Source organism: Belonocnema kinseyi, chromosome 9, assembly GCF_010883055.1.
Source record: "Belonocnema kinseyi isolate 2016_QV_RU_SX_M_011 chromosome 9, B_treatae_v1, whole genome shotgun sequence".
NCBI classification, from domain to species: Eukaryota; Metazoa; Arthropoda; class Insecta; order Hymenoptera; family Cynipidae; genus Belonocnema; species Belonocnema kinseyi.
The window spans coordinates 52,397,061-52,401,645 of NC_046665.1; the positions used below are offsets into that span (position 1 = coordinate 52,397,061).

General features: G+C 29.9%; 1 non-coding gene across 1 annotated transcript; it reads left to right on the forward strand.

Moving 5' to 3' along the window:
• Positions 1-668: 668 nt before the first annotated feature.
• Positions 669-741, forward strand: Trnar-acg. Its single transcript has one exon. It is a non-coding gene; the product is annotated as a tRNA-Arg (tRNA).
• The last annotated feature ends 3,844 nt before the right edge of the window (positions 742-4,585 follow it).

Here is a 4,585-nt window from a genome sequence, read left to right on the forward strand (position 1 = left end):
TTAAATCCACGAGTGATTCCAGGACTCAGTCGGTATGCAAAGTTCTGCACCACCGACAATGACCGACATGAGTAAATGAAAGTAGCCCTCAACCCTTTACTCGTGGACATCATGGGCATAGGAAACACGGGACTAGGCATGCCATCCTAACTTGTCGAGCGGGGTTGAATCCACGGGAGGGGGAGAATCCATGAGCGGGGGAGCCGCCATCTTACGATGTGCCATTTTTATTATGCGCACGAGCATTTTTGCCGACAAACTGTGCATGAAAATATAAACATGTGGGCGCTGCCATGTTTTTCGCGGGACATCAAAAGGTGGTGGACCTCCCCCCTCATTGCATCGCCCCGCAATGGCATGCCTAGTCATTTGTTTCCTATGCCCATGCTCGTGGACATCATGGATATAGGAAACAAGGGACTAGGCATGCCATTGTGGGGGTGATGCAATGAGGGGGGAGGTCCGCTACCTTTTGATGTCCCGCGGCAAACGAATAACGCGTCTGACTACGGATCAGAAGATGGGATAACCTATCTCACTGCATGTCAGAAAATGCCAGGTTCGAATCCTGGCAGCATCCTTCATATTTTTTGCTTTTTTGCACTAATCTTTCTTGATTTAACCTGTTAAAGAAACGACTTTAATCGCAGTAAACTGATCTGAACGTGGGTCCTGTGGCGCAACGGATAACGCGTCTGACTACGGATCAGAAGATTCCAGGTTCAAATCCTGGCAGGATCGTTCTCCTTTTTTTCTTTTCAAGCTAATTTTTAATTGTTTAAACTTTATAAATTATTTACTTTTCTAAGAGGATCAGAAGAAAATCATTTTAAAACCTTTATTACAAGGTCCTCGTAAATGCTACTTTTTTGCATGTTTTTTATTTCAAAATTTTGTTTTTACCTGCACAACTAACATACTTTTCTCCGGTAAGCCGTTTAACGTATTCTATTACATATTCTAAAGTATTAAAATTAATCAAAGTTCCTATTCATTTATCCCAGGCTTCAAATTCTTTCCTCTACTTTCCTCTTTCCCCTTTTTTTCCACTTAATTGCGAACTAAACTAATGGATCCCAATAACAAAAAATCAACTATTTTTGCTAAGAGTTCGTTCTTCTTAGTTGAAAAGTCTACTATTATATTTTTAGTTAAGAATCCATGTTGCTTGGTTACAAATTTTATTATTTCGTTCAAAATACAAACGTTTGCTTAAAAAATAATTTTTTTAAAACTTTTTTCGGTTTGAATATTCAATAATTAGCTTGAAAATTTGAACATTTGGTTGAAAATTAACCTTTTTCTTGAAAATTCATATTTTAGGATCGGAAATTCAACTATTTGATTGAAAATTCAACTATTTATTTTAAATTCATATTTGACGGTTCACATTGAACTGTTCTGTAGAAAATTCTTCTACCGTTGAAAATTTATGTCTTCGGCTGAAGATTTAACTATTTTCATGAAAATTATTTTTTTTTTAGAATGAATTTTTTTATGTAAATTATATTTGCTGGCCAAAATTATAACTTTTTTAAAGAAAATTCGTCTTTTCGTCTTCAAAATTAAATGTTTGGTAGAAAATTGAACTTTTAAGTTAAAAATGACTTTTTTTGTTGAATATACTTATTTTATGGATAAATTCAACTGTTTTTGGTTGAAAATTGAACTGCTTTGTAGAAACTTTATCGTTTTTGTTTGACAATTCGAGAATTTTGCACAAAAAAAACAACTATTTTATATTAAATTATATTTGAAAGTTCAAAATATAATTCTTCGTAGAAAATTTGTCCCTTATACTTCAAAATTCTTTTATGGTTGAAAATTCGTTGTTTTTTTTCTTGAAAATCAACTTTTTTGTAAAAAATTCTCATTTTCATTATTAAAAATTAAACTTTTCGGGTAAAAATTAAACTTTTTGTGAAAAGTTCAACTTTTCTGTCTTGAAAATTTTAAAATTTGGTAGAAAATTCAACGGTTCGGTAGAAAATTAACTTCTTTGTTGAAAATTTACATTTTTTTGTTGGAAATTAAACTGTTTGGTACTATTTTGATGAAAATTCGTTGTTTTTTAAAGGATTTTTGTTAAAAAAAAATATTTTTCGGGATGAATTTGAATGTTTTTTTAATTACAATAAAAATATTTTTTTGATCCAAATATTAACTGCTATATTTGTCGTTGAGAATTATCGTATTTGGTTGAAAATGCAATTACTTTCTTAAAACCTTTATTGATTTTAAAATTCATTTTATTGTTTGAATAGTTAGCGATTACTTCGCCATCGACGATGTACTTCTTCAAATCTACAAAATTATAAAATAAATCGCTCAGGAGATATATAAAATTGGAATCATAACAAAAGTCTATTTTATAGCGCCTTGTTTTCCAATGCCTCCTGTTTATATTTCTTATTAAAATAAATCGAAATTCGAAATCTGAAGAAAAAAAGGGAAATTGTAAAATTAGGTTCAAATTGTCGATCTTAGGTGTTTCATGAGAATTAAAAAATTTAAGGCAAAAAGAGTGAATGATTTGTTTGTATTTAATTTTCTATATAGATGCTCAATTACGTTTTTTCCCATGCTTTCTTCTGTCAAGTGCGTATAACACAATTGGTTCAAAGCCTGACGAATTACTCATGTTCGTCTATATTCGAAGGCATTAGTATGAATAATGAGTGATCACCTTTGATATGCTTTTCCACAAACCTGAGACTCATTTACGAGAATCAGAATGACAAGTCAAAAATCAAGAATTTTAAAGACTACTCAGAAAAACTATTGTCATGAATGAAGGTAACCGTTTCCTTGAGATATTTTTTTATTTCGCCAAAAATAACTTCAACGTAAAGAAAATCATTTTATATTAAAGGACCATTTTTATTCGAACAAAGCTAAACATTTCTTTGAAGTAAAGAAACTTTTTTGTTATTTAATTTTTGAATAAAATTTTGTTATACCATATGGGCATCTCATCAATATTGAAAATTGGTAAAAATACATCGGAACAAAATTTTTTGTTCACAATTGATCGATTTTTGTGGAGGATGCACCTATTTTTAAGAATTTTTTAATTCGTCTTTTTCGATGAATTCGACTGTTTTTCATTTAAAATGTGGATATTTTTTGTTTAAATATCAACTGTTACACTTTTTGTTGAAAATTCATTTTTCAGTTGAAGATTCATCATTTTAGTAAAAAATTCTTCTCTTTTTTTTTAAAATGTACCTATTTTGTTGAAAATACATGTTGGGCTGAAAGTTGAATAATGTGTAAATAAAATTGTTTCCCTCTTGACCGTAAAATTCTTTTTAATTAAAAAGCAATCATTGTATTGAAATTTCATATTTTCTAATTAAATCAACTATTTTGTATGTTTATAAATTTTTATGTAAATTTAACTTTTTGTAGAAATTTAATTTTGTTCATAAGAATCGATCTATTTGGTTAAAAATTAATCTTTTTTAGTTGAAAATACAACTACTTGGTTGAAAGTTGAACTAATTTGTTAAAAATTCACATATTTGCAAGATTCACCTCATTGGCTTAAAATTTAACCTTTAGGTTGAAAATTAATCGTTTTTTGTTATTGTTCAAAAAATATATAAAAATAATTTTTGTATCTGAAAATGTCACTTAATCACTTAATTAGTTTATCGACGACCCTTATTTAATGATTTAGAAGCAAATAAGCTATATAAACGAGTGAAATTTGTATCTTAATGAAAGCAATGGAATTTCGTAGAACCTTTTTATTGGAATTCTTATTATAATGGATAGAGTAGCAAAAGTGAGATAAAGGAATGATTTTTTTGCTGATTCTAGACTATAATGATTAGATTGCTTAATGAAGATGTAAAACTACTAATTGATCAGCAGATAGTACAATAAGCGACGCCTTTTTTATTTCCTGTGCTTAGAGATGGAAAATAATCTCTAACGTCTCGAAGACTAATTGAGAACAAGCGTGGCTGCTAGGTCAAATAAATTAACCCTTCTAGGTTATAGTTTCTTTTGTCCCCTTTGTAATTCGAATATTTAATGTGGAGGGCCAGAACAACTATAGAGTGAATATCAGGGCCGTCTTCTAACTGAAGTATAAACTCTTCACTTTAAAAATACAAGTTAGACTTATGTATAGTGAATAAGTCGGAATATATTGCATTTAAACAAAATAGCTGAATTTTCAATTAAAAAAATAAATAAGCAATAATTTTCTACCAAAAGAGATGAATTTTCAACCCAAAAAGACGAATTTTTATCAAGAGGGTTGAACTTTAACAAACTATTTGAAATTTCAAACAAAGAGATAAATTTTTCAAATAAAATTATGAATATTTATCTGGAATAAATGACTGTTTAAAATAAAAATGAAGAATAAACCAAACGCCCGATTTCAGTCAAGTGTCGGGGGTTGCCTTCAAATGGCCTTGGACTGATTTCGGGGTGACAGAAACGCAAACAGACTCGTTTCCAATTGGAATATCTATCTATCTATCTATCTATCTATCTATCTATCTATCTATCTATCTATCTATCTATCTATCCATCCATCCATCCATCCATCCATCCATCCATCCATCCA